At 38.7% G+C, this 21,817-nt stretch overlaps 1 long non-coding RNA gene across 1 annotated transcript in view; it reads left to right on the top strand.

Annotated features, from left to right (window-relative positions):
* LOC147834968 (uncharacterized) overlaps positions 1 to 21,817 on the top strand; it is a 722,499-nt gene that overhangs the window by 243,271 nt on the left and 457,411 nt on the right. The window lies entirely within an intron of this gene.

Genomic DNA, 21,817 nt, shown 5'->3' with positions numbered 1-21,817 from the left:
TACACAGCAGCCGCAACCCATCTCTGAGAAACATCCACACACACTCATTCACACACACACTCATACACTATGGACAATTTAGCCTACCCAATTCACCTGTACCGCATGTCTTTGGACTGTGGGGAAAACCGGAGCACCCGGAGGGAGAACAAGCAAACTCCACACAGATATACCAACTGAGCATCGCCAAGATGCTAATTTAGTTTTAAAATGTGTTGATTTTGGTGGGGCCGCTGTACTACAGGAAAATGGCCATGACTTTGTTATAAATCCTGGAAGGAGTGTGACTGCACTTCTGCTGGATGAAGTCTAAAATCTTGACCCTACACTTTCAGAAAGCTGTGAAATGTGGCTTTACTGTGCAGCTGTAGAGGATACGGATATATGAAGCGTCCTTCCTTCAAATTTCTGATGATAAACACAAGGAAACAGGATGTGGGAACGTACAGCCAACTGCGTTAGTATACTGCCTTCCAGGAACTCCTGGGGCCTCATTTATAAAGTGGTGTGTATGCTCACCCTGCTGAAAAAAACTGCTTAAACCAGCCTAGGCTGGTTGGCTGGTTTAACTGGTTGACCAGCCTGGTTTTAGAAGGGTTTTGGCCACTTCCAGGCTGGTTTCCAGCCATTTCCAGCCTGGTCTTAGATGGCCAGGCTGGAAAATGACCAGCTATAACTGGTTATTTGAAACATTTATTTCTTCTACTAAAGCAGAACAACAGCACTCAACAACGCCACCTAATTTGTGTAGTGATATGGTGTTAATGTCTGCCATTTTAAGGCAGGGGTGTCCAAACTTGGTCCTGGAGAGATGGTGTCCTGCAGATTTTAACTCCAACTTGCCTTAACACACTTGCAAGGATGTTTCTAGAAAGCCTAACGAGAGCTTGATTAGCTAGCCTGGGTGTGTCTGATTGGGGTTGGAACTAAACATTGTAGGACACCGGCCCTCCAGGACTGAGTTAGGACATGCCTGGTTTAAGAGAACAGCAAAAGTTATACAGGTTTCAAACATATTCAGTTGATTTCCATTTTATCTTGCAGCTATGATTAAGCACCACCAAAACAGCACCCATGTTCAATAGTCAAAGCTGAACAAACTTAATTAAATTCGGTAATGATCCAGAATATTGTTTTAAAGCTGTTTCTAATGAACACTCATCAGCTGATAAGCGTTCAGTTCAAATAGAAAAAAAGCTCATGTGGACTCAGCTGTAGAATGTGGACTCCATAACATGAAGCCCAGTGACACAATTGTGCTGTTGATTAGGAGTGTTGCTTAACTAATTATAGGACTAAATCATGACCACAATTAGCATCTTGCCCTTTGAAGAACACTTTAGCGGCAGCATACTGCTCACAGTTTGATCAAATCTAGCTTCACAGTTGCTGTTGGCTATCTTTAGAGCCAGGTTAGTTTTTGAAGACATAAGAATGACTTTAAATAGTACTTTCAGCAGATTCTGTGCAGTTTTTGTTTCTCCTCTGAAGAAGCAAAAGATAAAAAGTGGCAAACAAAGTGGAAATATTAATCAAAAGTACATGGTTATATTTGGATGCAAACATGACTTTAAACCCTGTGAAGACTGATACATTAAATAGCCAGTACACCAGATTGAGATCTGAATTCACATCATCCAGTGAATCTACGAAGACAAGAAGCAACAGTAGTTAGAATAAAAATAAACTAAATGCTGAAGAACTGTGGCAACATCTTCAAGATGCGTCAAAAATTCTACCTGCAAAATAGGTTTTGTAAAATTGTTTTTGTATTTAATGTATGATACAGTTAGAATACTTAAAGGGGAAAAACATGTGACCAAAATATTAGCATTTTGATGCAATTATTATTATGTATTTTGACAAAATAATAAAATAAAGCTGCTATAGTTTGTGATGTATAACATAGAGCCATACTGCGCCAGACCGCACACCACACACCAGCTGATCTGTGGAGAGGAGACAGTGTGATGAAGCCAATTATGATATTGGGATGGTTAGAAGGCCATGATGGACAGAGGCCAGAGGGCAAATTTTGCCAGGATGCCGGGTTGAACCCTTACTCTTTTTCGAAGGACATCCTGGGATTTTTCAGGACCACAGAGAGTCTCAACCTTGGTTTAACATCTCATCCGAAAGACTCACTGAGCAGTATAGAGTCCCTTTCAATACACTGGGGCGTTAAGACCCACACAAACCACAGTTTGAGCACCCCCTGCTGGCTTCACTAACACCACATATACACACACACACACACATATATATATATATATATATATATATATATATATATATATATATATATATATACATACACACATACATATATATATATATATATATATATATATATATATATATATATATATATATATATATATATATATATACATACTTACTTACATACATACATACATACATATATACATATACATGTGTGTGTGTGTGTATATGTTTTGGTGCTATATGTATTTTATTGGTGCTTGTAAACTACAGGCAACAGAAACTGGTCATCTTGTATTTTTGAATTGGTGAATTGGGTAAGCTAAATTGTCTGTAGTGTGAGTGTGAGTGAGAGTGTATGCATGTTTCCCAGAGATGGGTTGCAGCTGGAAGGGCATCCGCTTCGTAAAACATATTCTGGATAAGTTGGCGGTTCATTCCGCTGCGGCGACCCCACATTAAGCCGAAAAGAATATGAATGAATGAATGATAAAATAAGAAATAAAAATCACACTTTATTTTATTGTACATATCATGCTATTAACAAACCACCATCAAACAATTACCTTTTGGTCAGTGAACTACTAATTAATGTTAAGGTACTGGGTAGGATTATAGATGTAAAATAAAATCATACTCTATAAGTGCTAATAAACAGTTAATATCTTAATAATAGCCAGGTAATAAGATATTAGTAAATAGCGTGAACTATTAGTTAAATTAAAGGTGTAGTTAGCAATGTACTGTTACACGTTTTTACATAGCAACATATATATCTTTCAGTAGGTTGTTACATGTGAGTAGTTACACTTAGCATTACACATTTAGATATGATATACCTATGTGTACACTTTAGTATTTACACATATAGTTTCCAGGTACAGTGATTAATTTCCCCATATTTTAAACTATATTTTAATCAGTGATTAGAGTCAGTGTTTTAAAGATGAATGCTAACACAACTGGCATTTTAGCCTAACCTTCTCAGGGATGGCCACCCAACCAAAATTACCTCAAGACTGCAGAAACAATTTGTCCAATAGGTCACAAAAACACCACAACAATAACCAAAGAATGGTGGGCCTCAGTTAAGGTGAGTGTTCATGACTCTACCATAAGAAACAGATTGAGCAAAATGATTGGTGTGCATGGGGTAGTTAAAAAAAAACCCCACTGCTGAGCAAAAATAACTTAAAGTTTTGCCAGAAAGCATCTTGATGATTCTCAAGACTTTGGAGATGAATGCTAACACAACTGGGATTTTAGCTTACATTTCTGAGATTACAGTTACAGTATGAAGAAAACGAAACATTTATATTCTCTGCCATTCCCCACAAAAGACTGCAGTGTGTTAACCAAGTGATTTACTGTAGTGAAGGGAACAGCAGCTGCGCCTTAGCAGGGCAGAATGATCCCTGGAGGCTGTGAATTTCACCCATTAGTTCTGCACTAGTATGCTGGGACACAGAAGGCACGTGAGCGTGAGAGCTCAGCACACTGATGATTGCTTCCAGATAACAGGAGCATTCATATGAGAAATAAAGGGCACCGAATGAATAGATACCCTCAGTTGAGGGTCACTGGCAGAGACCTTTTGAGTATTGTTTTATGCTAAATGACTACAAAAGATCTTAATCTGTTTTTGTTCCATGAAATTTCTCAGTGCTGAGGATGCATTTTGGATGAACATACTCTTGGGTCTGGCCAAATAAAACTAATAGCAGCAACTGCTGCTGCACTCGAACGAAGAAGCCAGAACATTAAGTTTGTGTAAATGTACTGTATACGGGCTCGAGGATCTCGCAAGCTCAGGGCTCTCTCCGAGGACAGCATGTCAAACACACTTTATAATCAATCATCAGCTAAGGGCGAGCTCTTAAAATGCATATTTCATGTTTCTAATTTTTTTTTTAAACTTGACCCATACTTTAGCATGGGAGTCCAATAATGCATTGGACCACCCCTTTAAACTTACCTGTATTCAAGTGGGCATAACCCAACACATGAAGATAGAATAAAATGGTTTGTACGTTTTCTGGTTAAACCTTCCTGTTGTGTTCACCTCCCGCCCCTTACTTTAGTGTTCCTGGTAGTGATGCGTGGATGGCGGTTATATCCGCAGTGGCTGCGGATAATCTGCAGGTCTGGTAATAGAAATATACATTATGATTAATTGCGGGTTGGTTGCAGGTGGATGTAGCGGGACATGGCAGTGGACCAGCGAAAAAAGCAAAGAGTGGGCTTTGCAGAATGGGAAGATGAGACGCCCAAAATAATGGATAGAGTGCAAGAGAAGCCTACTGTTCAAAGTTTCAGTTAGAGGGGTCATCAGAGGAAAATCTGCTATCATTCTGGGAGAAACAAGATGGCTTATTTCCATGACTGCAGCACCTTGTGGGGAGAATCTTATTCATTCCTACAAAAAGCGGTGCGAGCAAACTTGAGATGCAGAGAGGAACTGACCACGAAGACAACCGGGTTCGAATCTGGTGAAGAGCAATTCTAGAAATCATGTAAGACAAAAACAGAATACAATAAATAAAATGAACAAGTTTATAACAATCTGAGAATGTGGTAAAAACCGAAAACGTGGTAAAAATCAGACGAGGGCTTTTCTTTTTCTGGACGGCTTTTGTAAATTGTTGGTTGGGTTTGGGGAAGTAAGAGGATGGGCGGGTCAATCTGTAAAATTGGCTGGGTTTTGGGAAGGAGGAGAAGGGTGGATCAGTCAATCAATCAGCCAATCATTCAGTCAGTCAGACAGACTGCCGTCCAACAGCAGCCTCTGGTGGGTTTACGCGAGAACAGCGCGGGTGCAAACGTCACTCGTGAGAGACATTTGAGATACGAAAAAGTGCACACAGCGACCTTTCGTGAATTTGACAAAAACTACAAAAATACGGACCTCCTGGGACGTATTTCGTGGTCTCCAGAAACGTCCACGTTTTCAGAATGAGCCTGGGTTGGTTCAAATGCATAGTGTTGAGGATTTCATAAGGCCTTCAGGCAATCAAATGTAAATCACAATATTTAAAAGTGTTTTAAGTTGTAAAACGGTCAGATTTGACCCGAACAAGACAGGAAGGTTAAAAGCAAAGGCTTGGTTCTTTATTCTGACACATAATATGCTCATATAATCAGAAAAACAAGAACGCAGCCCTGAAGCAGGTGTGTGTGTGCTGCATGACTGAATATGTAGTCCATAACATGGTGGATTTGTAGTTCATGTGAAAGGGAGTGTTTACCAGCATTCTCAGGTTGTAGATCGCTGGTGATTGGGACAGCATGACTGTATTGAAGTCAAGCAATTGTCCCATGTGTCTGCAGAGAGTTCGATTCCCAAAAACTTTTTCCCAGGCAACGTTAAAGTGAAGGCTTTGAGTCATTCTGATCTGGTATTTCAAAGAATTGAATTTGCCCTCAAGGCTTCTCAGAGATGCTATGAGTTATCTGAAACCTGAAAGTAGTGATCGGTGACTCACCAAATCAAACACGTTCCCTAATGGCTTTCAACATCTTCGTGCATGCATGTGGAGGTGTTCAAATTCCCTGAAATATGCATTAATTAATTTTTTTATTAATAGTAGTATATTTGTATTGTGGAATTCCTTAAAATGACCAATTAAGAATACTTTAAGCTATTGAAAGATATGCATTTTTTGTTATTAATGATTCATGTGTTCAGTCAGTAAAGAACTGTCTGCAAAATATATGCAACAGGCATTTTCCAAATGTCCTTGCTGTACAGGGATGGATTAGGAATGTCAGTGGGTTTGGTCCTCTGGGTGGATAAAATTTGGCTGTGCTTCTGCATCCTGTCCTATCGAGCGCTAGCTAATTTTCTCACCTTATTTCGTTTGACTTGTCAGAATGGAATGCAAGTGCAGGGTGTGCCAGCTGCTCTCCAGCGTGCAGATGAAAGAGCGAAGCACAAAAATCTGTGCGCGTACAGGCAGCTGAAGGAAACTAAAGCCCAAACAAACTATAGGCTGAATCCACAAACTCACTCCTAGGTCACATGGGCTTTCCTCAAGATGTGTTTTCTGTAGATAAGACACCTCCTTGAAAGGAAACCTAACAAGGAGCTGAACTGCCCTTTCAGACGTTCAATGAAAACAGGTTTCAATGAAAACCTCCTTCAACATAGTGTGTTAGGTTACGATTACAGTTTGAGCATGCGACTTGAGCCAACAGGAGATTTCCATTCCACATTCCAAGCAATTATAAAAGGATTTATCTCAGTGATATTGTTTACAATAAAGATGCAATTGCAGTTTTCATTTACTTATTAATATTAATAATTTGCCAATTTTTTATTTCTTTTTCAATTTTTTTTCTTTTTTTTTTAAGTTTAACGAATGTGTGTGTTTCCTTATGATCGTAAAAGAATTTTAAAAAAATGAATGAGTGCATATATCAGGGAATTTGAACACCTCCACATGCATGCAAGAAGATGTTGAAAGCCATCAGGGAATGTGTTTGATTTGGTGAGTCACCGATCACTACTTTCAGGTTTCAGATAACTCATAGCATCTCTGAGAAGCCTTGAGGGCAAATTCAATTCTTTGAAATACCAGATCAGAACGACTCAAAGCCTTCACTTCAGTTTAACGTTGCCTGGGAAAAAGATTTGGGAATCGAACTCTCTGCAGACACATGGGACAATTGCTTGACTTCAATACAGTCATGCTGTCACAATCACCAGCGGTCTACAACCTTAGATTGCTGGTAAACACTCTCTTTTACATGAACTACAAATCCGCCATGTTATGGACTACATATTCATAGTCATGCAGCACACACACACCTGCTACAGGGCTGCGTTCAAAACCGGCTACTACTCAGAAGGTATTGCATTTGAATTTAAATCGACTACTCGGGCGTTAAAAAAGTACGTTCTATGCAGTATGAATGTAAAAAGTATGAATGGAATCCACCATTTTGTCATGGTAACTTGACCTACCTGCATCAGTTGCGTCACTTCACTCCCATTCATGAATTCTCTGGTGGGGCATCATGGGATAGCGCAGCATGCATGGAATGCGCACTTCAGAATCTCTCCGAAAGTATTAAGTCATCCGGGTACTTCTTGCATACTGATTTTCGAATTCCATCAATTCGGACATACTACTCTGTTCGCATACTAATTTTAGCGTACTATATATTATGGAAGTATGCAGTTTCTAGCAAAACAAAGCCCAAGTCTCCTCTGATTAGACTTTCACAGCTGAAGCAGCTAGTGTCACTAAAACAGTAGCCTCAGCAGCAGTGTTTGAGCAGTATTTATAGTCCATGAATCAGTCGTAGAGCAGCTTCAGCTGTGAAAGTCTAATTAGGAGACTTGGAGCAGGTGTGTGTGCTGCATGACTGAATATGTAGTCTATACCATGGTGGATTTGTAGTTCATGTGAAAGGGAGTGTTTACTAGCAATCTCAGGTTGCAGAGGTTGGTGATTGTGACATGCTCAGTCAACAGCAGACACCAACTGATTCAAATCAAGTTCATACATAATATAAACTACTTTAAAGCCACACTCCATAAAAAAATTATGTCTCATCAATGTGTGATAGATGCAAGATAACAGAGGACACGCTTGCTCATGGCTTTTGGCTCTGTCCCCTACTGAACAGATTCTGGACCAACATATCTGACTGGTACTCCAAGGCTTATAGTACACTTTTTCTGCCAGATCTTGCTATCTTTGGATTTTCACAAAACACATCTACTTTCAGAGAAGGACAGCAACAGGAAATAACAATCACAAATGAGACCACTGAAAGTTAAAACCAACAGATAGACTGCATAGCATTATCTAAATGGTTCTGTGTCTGAGATACGGGACACATTTTTCTTTGTGGCTAATGACTTCCTGTGGGTAAAGCTTTTCCAGATTGATCAGTTCTCTATCATTCTGCTGAATCATTTTCTTCTGCATGCATTTCCTTTTCATCGGCATGATCAGAAGCTCAGATAAGAGCAATGGTTGCAAAATACTCATTCAACCTCAATCACACAGGTTTTAGTTTTCAACCTTCAAATAGACATGTTAATTTGTTCTAAATTAACATGGATTCTTGTTCTAAATTAACATGGGGATTAAAAATCAATTTTTAAACAGATAGAAAGCAAGTTTTTCCATCTAAAATAGATGTTATTTGCTCCTTTGCACTTGCTTTTGTCAGAAATCAAGCCACTGATTTTTCTAACTTTAAATCGTGTAGGGTAGCTTTTAGAGCTCCAGCATTTTTACCCATGGTTTGTTTGTAAGTAACTGCAAAATTTAAAATCGTTTCCTCTGTGAAATAGTTTCTACAACTTTATTCTCAATACAGATGCTATCCATGCTACTTCAATCATTTTCTTGTCGGATTAGTCCCTTTTTAATCCGGGGTTGCCACAGTGGAATGAACCGCCAACTTATCCAGCAAGTTTTTACGCAGCGGATGCCCATCCAGCCATCTCTGGGAAACATCCACACACACACACTACAGACAATTTAGCCTACCCAATTCACCTGTATCGCATGTCTTTAGAGCACCCGGAGGAAACTCACGCAAAGGCAGGGAGAACATGCAAACTCCACACAGAAACACCAACTGAGCCAAGGTTCGAACCAGCAACCCAGCGACCTTCTTGCTGTGAGGCGACAGCACTACCTACTGCGCCACTGCCTCGCCTTATCCATGCTACTTCTCTCTGGCAAACATGTTGAAATATGCATAATTCCTTAATCAAATCTAGTGCAAGTACAAAGAATTGTTAGCAAACTATAATTCATGCATCATCCACTTGGGTCAACCACCTTTACTAATGAACATATTAATGTTTTTCTCTCCCGTTTCCTCTGCTAAACCTGTTTGTCTAATTTCTGGCCTTGTGCTATTTTCTGAGCTCAGGATGTGATGGCTCATTTCACTGTTTAATCATTAGCTCGCTGAGGGTAATATGGAAGTGTTTGGAAAAGTGTGCATGAAACAGGTAATGTCTTTCTTTGGTGCCACTGCATAAATCAAATAATGCATTTAAAAATCCAACCTGATGTTCTCAGTGTTGCCAACTTAGCAACTTTGTCGCTATATTTAACGATTTTTCAGACCCCCCCCACCCCCCCCCCCCACCCCCCGCTAGCCGACAAATTTAAAAAAAAGCAACTTTTTTTTGTGTGTTAATGGAGATTTTTATACAGTCATTTGTTCATACTGTACTGTCCGTACTCTTCTACACGAGCTGCGGGTGATGCCGTCGACCACTCCCCTGCCTCAGAGCACTGACAGGCGGCCTATAGTCCTCGTAAAGCAGTCTCTCCCACCTGCAGCCTGAAAGCAGATCACTCCTCTGCGTACCAACAGCAAATGATTTAGCACCGGCAGTGTGAGGTATTATCATTGTACAGTCAAACCGATCTGCTTCTCCCTTATTTTAACAATTTAACTAGACCGTTAATTCTTTTCTTGTTCACAATCAAAGATATTTTAGTGACAGTTTCGGAACTTATCTGAGTTCATTACGACTGGGAGATTACTGCAAATTAACTAACCATCTATACTGATATGTATTCGAATAGCAATGAATTTAGTTAAATTGACACGCTTACATAATAAGCTGTTTAACAAACGGACACAGAAGAACGTGATGACATCAGTAAAATGAAAATTGACGTATGACATGATCTAGCGAATATTAGCGACTTTTTTGGGCAGAGTTTAGCGCCTTTTCTTTGAAAATAGTTGGTGACAGTGGATGCTTTCTAAAGACACAAGTCACGGCATTTGCGCTGATGGCAGCTAAGCACGTTCCCTTTTTTATGGCAGGGAAAAGCCAACAGTAGTACCAACTTTGCAGCTGGCACACTTTCACTGTACGACTTGGCTGGGAAGTCTTTTTTTTTTCATGGAGCTATCAAGATGAGGAAGGGAAAGCAGTGTTGTTAAATAAGAGGATGCAGGGTGGAAATGCACCCTGAAAGACCACAGTGTGTTAAGAGTCCACCAAGCAGAACTCTCTGAGAAATGTGTGTGGTGGGGGCTTCCTGCCGAGAGCATAGCTGAAAACAATGCTGTGAAACACAGCCAACACCCAAAGTCCCCTCTGCCTTGGTCAGCTTCTATCAACAGTGAACTGCTCCAAATGGCATGTCCAAACAAATGGGACAATAATCCTGAAAGGAAAGTTCAAAATAATGAAATTAGATTGTTCGTTTATATGCAATTAGCATCGAGGCCATCTTTTAGCTAGATTTGATCCCACATGATCATTCCATTTCTCCATTTAGATCTAGAAATTACACCTGAAGACTATTGTACATACAATTCTGTTCCCTTTATAGTATACATGGTGTCTGCGGGGTTGTAAAAGGTAGTAAATGAAATTAGCCAAAATTAAGGGCATTAAAAAGTATTAGAAGGTAATAAACGTCACCTGACGATTACATTTTCGAGCCCAATTTTTTTTTCACATTTTCAATTTGTGTTAAGTGCAGGCCTTACTTCTAAATTTTGCAAGGATTTATTTATATATTTAGAGTACGACCTGAGCGATATCATGTGAGGTGGTGCACATCCAGTGCAGAGTCTCGTTTTTCTGTAAGTGAGCATTTCTTCTCATTTTCTCTGCCTTGTCTTGTTTGCCTCTTTGTTTGTGCATAGTGTTTATGTTTGTTATGCCGCCTGCCTCGATCCTTTTGCCTGTCACTCTCTAGAACCAATCTCGGTTCTGGAGGGCTGGTGTCCCTTCAGGATTTAGCTCCAACTTGCCTCAACACACCTGCCTGGATGTTTCAAGTATACCAAGTAAGACCTTGATTAGCTGGTTCAGGTGTGTTTGATTAGGGTTGGAGCTAACATCTGCAGGACACCGGCCCTCCAGGAGCAAGTTTGGTGACCCCTGCTCTAGATTATCTTCATGCTCCTGTATTGAACTTAGCCTGCCTGACAACTCTTATAACCTGCATTTGGATCTGACCTCTGTTGTACCCCCATCATTCCAATAGGATTATACAATACAAATAAGCTTTTCCCCAATCATAAAAGAAACTTACAGTAGATCTGAGATGTGTTCAGAGGTGATGACACATTTTCCAACCCTTTCTAATGGCTGTACCGAAGGCTATGTCACACTCTGCAGCAAACACAGCCAGAGCTTCACAGTTGAACTGTTAAGTCTTGCACTGAAGGTGTGACCAAAATGGCATAAGCTCTAATTAAGTGCATTTTATAAGAATAGGGAATAACTGTTGTAATGTTTTTTTTTTCTCGTATGTTGCTCTTGTATGTTGTAGAGGTTGCTCTAATGATTGCTTTACTCTAGTTGGCAAGTTATGTTTAAAACCATGACTACTGTTACTACTATAATTGTAAGTGTTGTGAATCACTGATGAAACATATTATAAAGTAAAAATCTAAGTTAGTATGATTTGTAGAAAAGTAGAAAAATATGGTTTTGAAAAAGCTGTAACTATATTCTTAAACATGAATGTAGAGATTAATTGTTTACTTTGCTAAAATGTTGTAAGTCTTTACATTTAGTTGAAGTATGCATGTTATATAAGGTCCCAGGGTTGACAGTGCATGTCAAAGCCCAAACCAAGCATGAAGACAAAGGAATTGTCTTTAGACCTCAGAGACAGGATTGTCATGAGGCACAAGACTGGGGAAGGTTACAGAAAAATTTCTGCTGCTCTGAAAGTTCCAACGAGCACAGTGGCCTCTATCTTCCTTAAGTGGAAGATGTTTGGAACCACCAGGACTCTTCCTAGAGCTGGCCAGCCATCTAAGCTGAGTGATCGGGGGAGAAGGGCCTTAGTCAGGGAGGTGATCAATAACCTGATGGTCACCCTGTCAGAGCTCCAGCGTTCTTCTGTGGAGAGAGGAGAACCTTACAGAAGGACAACCATCTGTGCAGCAATCCACCAATCAGGCCTGTATGGTAGAGTGGCCAGACGGATGCCACTCCCTGTATGGAATTTGCCAAAAGACATCTGAAGGACCCTCAGACCATAAGAAACAAAATTCTCTGGTCTGATGAGAGTAAAATTGAACTCTTTGGAGTGAATGCCAGTTGTTACGTTTAGAGAAAAGCAGACACCGCTCATCACCAGGCTAATACCATCCCTACAGTGAAGCATGGTGGTGGCAGCATCATGCTGTGGGGATGTTGTTCAGCAGCAGGAACTGGAAGACTATTCAGGATAGAGGGAAAGATGAATGCAGCAATGTACAGAGACATCCTGAATTAAAACCTGCTTCAGAGCGCTCTTGACCTCAGACTGGGGTGACGGTTCATCTTCCAGCAGGACAATGGCCCAAAGCACACCGCCAATATATCAATGAAGTGGCTTCACAACAACTCTGTGAATGTCCTTGAGTGGCCCAGCCAGAGCCCAGACCTATATCCTATTGAACATCTCTAAAGAGATCTGAAAATGGCTGTACACCGTCGCCTCTCATCTAACCTGATAGAGCTTTAGAGGTGCTGCAAAGAGGAAGACAGGTGTGCCAAGCTTGTGGCATCATATTCAAAAAGACTTGAGGCTGTAATTGCTGCCAAAGGTGAATCAACAAAGTATAGAGCAAAGGCTGTGAATACTTATGTATATGGGATTTTTCAGGTTTTTAATTTTAATAAATTTGAAACAATTTCAACAAATCTTTTTTTATATTGTCATTATGGGGTATTGTGTGTAGAATTTTGAGGAAGTAAATGAATTAAATCCATTTTGGAATAAGGTTGTAACATTAAAAAAAATGAAAAAAATGGAGTGCTTTGAATACTTTCCGAATGCACTGTAGGCTAGTCGTTTCATATTTTCAGACAGACAAAGACGTGACCTAGCAGCACGACCACCTGCATTGTTTTTGCTGCGGAAGTAACTACAGTTGAAAGCAGATGCTGCTAATCACTCTCGCGGAGGCATCTTCCAAGCTATTCTGAGCTATGGAAACCCTGCATCCTATTTCACCCTTGTGTTTTATACTGCAGACAACAAGCACATAAACAATGCTTCTTCCTTCAAATACTTCCTCTTGGTCACATTCAGCTGTTTAAATATAGACAAAGCAGGTCATACTATTGTCTGCTGCGTTATTTTCCAGGAGGTTATTCTTATTCGAATGTGTCTCATCATTGTTGTGTGTATGTCTATAGTCACGTTCCAGTCAGTTAGTGTGTGTCAAAACTATGTTGCTGCACTGATTTTGTTCATACTTGGTGTTTTATCCAAGACCTACATGCTGTCTTCATTTATACATGTTTCAGACTCAGAAACAGCACAACTTCCTGTGTGTCATTCAGATTTGAACTGAGAATACAGTTGTAGCGCTGCCACATAATTGACTTTATGTTTACTGTAAAATTCTATGTATGTGTGAACAGGCCCTGTAGTAAAGCGTACTCACAGTTTTTGTAGCTCCAAATATATCAGTGAGTAATGGATTTTTATTTTATGTTCTTTATTTTTAAGTGATGAGGTGAGGTGAATGTATCTGTATTCTATTTCCTGTTCTAACCGTTGCCGTTTTTCTATATATACACATATTTACATATCATACACACCACAAGGGGGAGATAGAGGGCAGATGCTCAGCTGTACTTCAGAAGAAGCCAGAGAAGCACATGGAATGGCAGTCTGCCTAATAATCTACCTTTTTTCGAGTGCTGAAGATAATAGTTTGTATGGATTTTTTCTCTTTAGATCCATTAGCCTTGCAGAATTGTGGTAAAGACTTTATGGAGGACATTTGATGTGCAGCAACTACACATGGTACCTGTTATCCGGACATTTCGGTGAGAGCGATCCATTTTGTAACCACACGCATTCAAAGACTTTGGACTTTGCACACACATATACATACAAACACACCGACACACACAGGGATTCACCCTTTTTGTATTGTTATTGTATGAATGTTGTTTGTGTTTATGTTTGATTGTAAGGACATTTTTCAGAGAGCTGTGTGAATTTAATTTATGAAAAAAGATTACTTCATTAATCCATGATAAAATTTAAATATAAGAACTAGAGAATTGCACCATTTTTGTTATTTTTATTCTTTTTGTATCCCGTTGATTAAAGATGAGCGTTACACAGTTTCTGAAATGTATTCATATTTGGACTTACTTAGAAAACAAGAAGCAACATTGAAAGCTGACCTATATGAAATTAATCAGTGATGGCTGATCACGAATAAATTATTATTTTTAACCGAATATTCTAAGTCACCTAATACTAAAAGTGTAGTTAATTTAGCCATTTCCATACAAAATAACCCTCTACATCAGTGGTCCCCAACCACTAGGCCGCGGACCGGTACCGGTCCGTGGAACAATTGATACCGGGCCACATAAGAAATCATAAATTATTTCTGTAGAAAATATTCCCCCCGTGACTTGGTTTCTTCCACTCACCCCCGCCATCTCACATGAAATGGACTATGTCAAAATCCACCACGAAGCAGGAAGAACGATCGCTAGAATATAGCTCAGTGGTGGTTGTTGATAGTTTAAAGTTATAAAAAAGGTATTTTAGAGTCCAAATCAGCAGAGCATTTAAGGATTGTGCATGTAACGTTATGTGTGCGTGCATCGCTAAGTAAGTACCCGAAATCATTGCAATATCTATCTATATGGAGTTTCACATAATCATACTCATTAGGGCTGTAGCATGCCAATGCATACATTTAATTCGGCTATACGGTTGTATTATTGTTAATATGTTCGTCAGTTGAAATGTTTGGCACAGATGTTATGTTTTTGATGCATATAAACCTTGATTGAGACATAATCAGACCGTGATAGTGCAATTAGCGCATGCGCACTGTGTTGTTCATGAGTAACCTGGATGCACGAGCGCAGCAGCTGTGTTCACGTGAAGACCCACACCGGTCCGTTGTAAAATTGACAACCGTTGACTGGTCCGCGGTGATAAAAAGGTTGGGGACCACTGCTCTACATCACAGCGTTGCCCTCAGCAACATACAGTTTTCTTAAGGCTTGTGCTGAGCACAGATTTCTAAAAATGATTGTAACCAATTAAAATGTTAGAAAAAGTATTAATAAAACATCCAGTAAGGTGTGGGAGTCACTATCTAGCACCGTTTGAAGGTGGAACTTCATTTTTTGACTTAAGCTGCGGTCACATTAGAGCTCAACCCTGTTAGACCATGCGCCACAGCGCAGAGCCTGTTTTCCCATCTTCAGAAAAGCAAAAGTGAATTCGGACACGCTCTTAATGCTTTTGCGGCCTGCGCTTTAGACTTTGCGCCTAGACCGTTAAAATAGAGCCTTAAGAGTTGAGAAGTGCAATTATTTTTCTTGGTGGGACAGTTAAAGGGTTAAGAGACCATATCAAACACTTTTGTATTTTCATATATAATGTCATCTGCTTGGCTTATGCATCAAATGTGTGACTATAACTAACACTAATGTTGTTGATTTTCTTTAAACTGCTGCCCCACAATGACAGTGGCTAATCACGAAGAAAATCGAACATAAATATCATGTTTCAAACCAAAAATTTCTTTACAATTATTTTAGATGAACAGTGAATATATTGACATTTGTTTGAAACATTTATTGGTAAACAGCTTGAAAAATCCTGCTTTCCGTTACATGTTCCCTTTAATTCGCAATGACTGTCGTAGGCAGCCGTTTGCATCTCTATTGGAGCAGTCTCTGAGGCGTGCACATGTCTAACTGTGAGCACTTCATATGAGACAAACACTTTGAAGGGCACTTCATTAAACGCAGCATGTAATGCAGTAAGAAGAGAGACCCTGACGAGTGATTGACAGTCACCATGTGAACCCTTCGGTGTCAATGGAGAGCTGTTTGCTATTCAGAGCACACAGGGACTGAGCTTAACGCTCATCCTGAGAGAGTGTTTGTCTCAGACGAGCCAGGGAGAGATATTGGCAATCGTCTCACGTCTGTGACTCTGCACAGCAACACAGGGAGCCGTGACGTCAGACTGAGCTTTTGACTGAAAGTAAGAGCTCGACTTGATTCATGAAAACCAAGGTGAAATGAGACCAACTGGCAGACAAAAAAAAAAAAAAAAACACTGTTCTCTTAGAATATAAATGATGGAGCGCTGTTTACTCTTGCTGGAAAAACAACACCACTGCTCTGCTTAATGCCAGATCGATTTTACAGTATGCTTGTTTTTCACAGCAAAACAGAATTATACAAAACAAATGCAATTGTATTGTTTACAACAGATTAACATCGACAAAAACCCATTTACAAAAAAACATTTTGAGTATTATCAAGACATTTAAGATGCTCCTCATGCCAGTTTTGGAAAAAAGAAGAAAGAAACATACATGTTACCGGTTCAGTCCCTGACACTCCCCTCACGAGCCAGCAGAGGTGCCCCTCAGTCTCTAAACTACATGTCCCAGACACCCATGCTAGGCACTGATTAGTAAGCAGCTGAAATCCATCTAGTACCATATAGTTACACTCTGGCTGTTTTTCAATATGCGTTCTTCAGTGATCTAGCACCGTTGTGGTCTCGTGTTACCAAGGTTTGTAATAGTTTTGGATTTTTATTCAGTTTTAGTTTCTGTTTCGTTTTGACTTTTTGTTTTCAAATTCAAATGTCATTTAGTGACTTGTTTTTAGTTTCAATACTTTTAGTTTGGTTTTTTTTAGTTTCAGTTTTAGTTTTCAGTTTTTTTGTTTTAAAAACTGAAAAAGTTCAGTTTTAGTTTTCGTTATCATCAACTGCCGAAGTTCAGCTCCAAAATTCAAGAACGCAAGAACAGAGGATGCGTGAAAGTTCTCAGATGTATTTTTGATATCGATGCAGACTTTGCGTGCAAAACTCACCTGAGAAGTCCCAGAAGTCATTGGGGCCAAATAAAGGAGGTGGGAAGCGCAGCATTTTATATAAATTTATTTTTAAAGTTCTGAGATATAACTCAGGAGTTTCCCTAAATGAAACGGTGAAAGTAAACATTCACAAGTCTTCACAAGAACACGAGTCGGTTCTCTGCATTCTTGGAATTGAGAAACAGCCTCTGTTTCTCCAATTAAGTGTGAAGTCTTGTTTAACCTGCAAATATGTTTTTCCCTACTTGTACTTCGATTCTCTGTCGCCAACTTTAATTCTCGGCCAACCCGCCCTACTCCTCCTCCTCCTCCTTCCCTAAACCCAAGCAACAATTTACAAAAGCCATCCAGAAAAAGAAAAGCCCTCGTCTGATTTTGACTGCGTTTTTTGGATTTTTACCACATTGTCGCCCTGTTATGAACTTGTTCACTTTATTTTTTGGATTCTGTTTTTGTCTTACCTGATTTCTGGAATCGCTTTTCCCCAAACTCATACCAGGTCGTCGCGGCCAGCTCCCCTCCGGGTCTCCGCTCCGCCGACGTACACGACGAGCTAACCGGACAAACTGGTTGCGGCGCGAAAGCCCTCCACACGAAGGTGAGCTTTTCATTAGCGAAGCTATTTTATTAATCAAGTAGCGCAGTTGCGTCCACACAAGCTACATTTACAGATTGCGAATCAATAAGTGACGGCACCGACATTCACGGAGCTGTGATGCCGGTGTGTAGCCGGTGATAGAAAATCCATATGATGGTTAGAATGGGGAATTCTTCTTCTTCCTGTTTTACCGTGTTTGACAACAGATTTTTTGGTGCGTTACTGCCACTTCTGGTTGGCGATGTCGCCAACCGAAACTTGCTTGATAGAAAGATGACTGAGGGAGAGGAGTTATTGCTGAAGCAGGATTCCTCTTGACCATACCTCGAGAAGTACATGTTAAGATAAAATAACTTTTATATATATATATATATATATATATATATATATATATATATATATATATATATATATATATATATATATATATTGGTTTTATTGGATTTTTTGTTTTAGCTGTTATACTATACTTTGTTTCTGTTTAGTACAGCGTACTATTTACAGTAAATAACTGAACTGAACTATTATGCCTCATATGTTTCATTGACAGTTTTATTGATCACTAAGATATGATTGACTTGGATTTAAGTTGCTTCGATTTTAAAATAAAAATTGCAAAAATAGCTTGGATGTAGCTAAGCTACTTTTGCCTTGTAGCTTTTAGCTTAGCTTGCTACATTTCCCAGGGGGTAGCTTTTAGTGTAGTTAAGCTACATTTTAAGTAGGGTAGCTAATAGCTTAGCTCACTACATTTTTCATGTAGCTTGCCCAACACTGCTCTTTTACCATGTGTTTGTTGAAAAAACAATAACAATAGCCTCCTCATAATAACCTCATGTACACAAAAGTGAGAAAATCAGATTTGAATAAAAACAAAAAAAGTCTCATTTTAGCCAGAATCATGCAGCCCTACTTTATTTATGTTATTACATCGTGATGAACAAAAAATCACCCACAACACCCCCCTTTGCGTCTTATGTATCCCCTTTCAAACTGAAGGAAAAAAAGATGCTGCCTAAAGACATTAAGGGGAATATCACTTATTTTATTCCTGAAAGAAGAAGCTCTAACGTAATTTATCAAACGCTCCATGCTCTAAAGCTCAAATGCTGTATTCTCAGATCAGACAGCATCATGACACATCTAGATCAAATTAATTCCTCTATAATAGAGGTGACACAAAGGTGAAAACAAATCCCAGGAACCCAGCATGACTTATGCACAGTTCCTCTTACAGGTTTTGTGATCTTCATCTTGTTTGATCAGCCTGATGGAAAATAATCCAGCACACAAACACTGTGAAAAGGCCTTTGAAGTGAAGATAATGGATTGGTTTAATGTGTTATCTAAGAGCAAAAAAAAACTGCCTTCTCTCTGGTAGATTTGCTGTGCAACAATGTTGGCTTTGGGTTCAAAGTGAGAATGTCCAAGGATATTGTGATAAATGGAAATGCAGCCTGAAATATACATGAAGCATCAGACCAGCTAAATGTGCTTAATGTATAGGTAGCAGCATTATTTTTGTTTCAGGTGTGCCCAGAACATATTTGGTTCCACTCAAAATAACACAATTCTTGTTTCACCATTGCATTTTCGAGTGGAAGCAAAAGGATGCTGTTTTCGTCTAAGTGGAAACTAAATGAAAATAAGTAGCTGCTTCCTGCCACTGTTCCAAAAGAAGGTGATGCTTTTAAATCCAGTCTCAGATACTCTGAAAACCAAACCAAAACCATGCTTTGTTTGGTTTTAACCTGTCTATTCTTATGCTGAGACTTGTCATCATAAAGATTGCTACCTGCATGCTTTTTCACACAACCAAAGTGCACACACAGAAATCTACTCAATCAAGGCATGTCGGGTAAGTATTTAAATAATGTTATCTTTTGTATAATTCAACCAGAGGTTATTCTGAAAATGTACTCCTATATACATTTCTGTAGAGTGCTGAATACTCTACGTCCATAATCTACGTCCAAATCTACCAGAGACTGCTCTTGACTGATTCACTGACTAATCGACTGACCTAAACCCAACCAATAGTGTTTTCAGAAACACAGATTGGCCATACAGTTAAAACCAGAAGTTAACAAAAAGAAACACAACCAATTTTTAAAAATGTCTGATGGTAAATTATACAAAAAAAAAAATACTATTTTAGGTCTGTTAGGATTACCTAAATTATTTACGTTTGCTAAATGCCAGAATAATGAGAGAATTTCTAGACAGATTTTCTCACATACATTTCCTTGGTGTTTTTTTTTTAAGCTTTGCTTTCAAATTGCATAATTTTGGTCAAATGTTTTGGGTATCCTTTCACAAGCTTCTCACAATAGTTTGAAGGAATTTCAAACTATTGTCTGAAGCGCTGGATCAACACGAACATGGGGATATATCGAGTACACTGTGAGTAGTACAACACAATCTCACGGCAATTCGTAACTTTTTGATTTAGTGGCTAATTCGTATGAATTCGTACAATCTAATTCATACAATTTAGTACGATTTGCTAATCACCCAATGATGGTTGGGGTTAGGGGTGGGGTTAGGTGCCACGCCTCCTTTTTAAAATCGTACCATTTCGTACGACGGAACTCGTACCAACTCGTACGAATTAGCCACTAAACTGGCAAAACGTAAAATACTTACGTTATTTCGTGAGATCAGGCTGGAGTAGTAAACAGATCCCAGAGGCAGCTATTTGGCCGACAATGGTAAAACAGCAAGAATTTCCAGAATCCTTTAAATCAATAAAGGTTGTTCACCAATTATAAAAATGAGCACATATATATATATATATATATATATATATATATATATATATATATATATATATATATTATGTCAGGGGAACTGTGCTCATGAAATTTGATGCAGTGGAATAGTCAAGTTGTTAGACGTTTTATGGTAGATATTGGCTTCCATAATATGGTATTTTGCTACTATGAAAAAGGCTTAACTCAGCTGTCTGGTTACCAATTTTATTCAACTGAAAATAATTCCTTTTGTTTTCAACAGAAGAAAAAACTTGTACATTTTGGAAAAAAAAACATTTGGAGAACATTTTAATTTTGTGGCATTTAATGTAATATGAACACATTTTGTTTAATAGAGTCGACAGGGATAATTATTTAGTGTGTGTGCGTGTGCGTGTGTGTGTGTGTGTTGTTTTTATGTTTTTTTTTTTTTTTTTTTGAGAAAGTTGAGTGTAATTGTTTCGCCTGCAAAAGATTAGGTGTACAATTCTAAATCTCTGGACGTGGACAAATGTCTGCAGCTGTACTCTTGATAAGATTAAGTGTAGATTGGTTTTCGATTCTGCTTGGTTCAGTGCGACATCTCTGAACAACTGGGGCATGAGTGAGAGGGAAAGATAGGGAGAAGTGCGACTTAACATGTTTGTGTTCCTATGCCAACCATCTACACTGACCTTCACCCTGGCTGCTAATCACATCAAAGTCATTCTCATCATCAAGATTGAACCACTGCAATTTATTACAATTATTAGAAATGGCCTGCTTAATGTGGAGAACCTCAGACCTCAAGAGAAAAACAAAAAACATTGAGCTTTCATTTTCGTATATATATATATATATATATATATATATATATATATATATATATATATATACATACATACACAGTTGAAGTCAGAATTATTAGCCCCCTAGAATTATTAGACAGCTTGTTTATTTTTTTCCCCAATTTCTGTTAAACAGAGAGCAGATTTTTTTCTACACATTTATGAACATAATAGTTTTAATAACTCATTTCTAATAGCTGATTTCTTTTATCTTTGCCATGATGACAGTAAATAATATTTTAATAGATATTTTTAAGACTGCTATACAGCTTAAAGTGACATTTAAAGGCTTAACTAGGTTAATTAGGGTAACTATGCAGGTTAGCGTAATTAGGCAAGTTATAGTATAACAGTAGCTTGTTCTGTAGACTATCGAGAAAAAAATAGCCTAAAGGGGCTAATAATTTTGTCCCTAAAATGGTGTTTAAAAAATTAAAAACTGCTTTTATTCTAGCCGAAATCAAACAAATAAGACTTTCTTCAGAAGAAAAATTATTATCAGACATACTGTGAAAATTTCCTTGCTCTGTTAAACATCAGTTGGGGATTGGGTCTATCTATCTATCTATCTATCTATCTATCTATC

The sequence above is a fragment of the Danio rerio genome, chromosome 10 (genome assembly GCF_052040795.2).
Source record: "Danio rerio strain M-AB ecotype USA chromosome 10, GRCz13ab, whole genome shotgun sequence".
Taxonomy (NCBI): Eukaryota; Metazoa; Chordata; class Actinopteri; order Cypriniformes; family Danionidae; genus Danio; species Danio rerio.
Note: the sequence above shows the minus strand (reverse complement) of the source record. Positions and strands in the feature narration are given on the sequence as shown.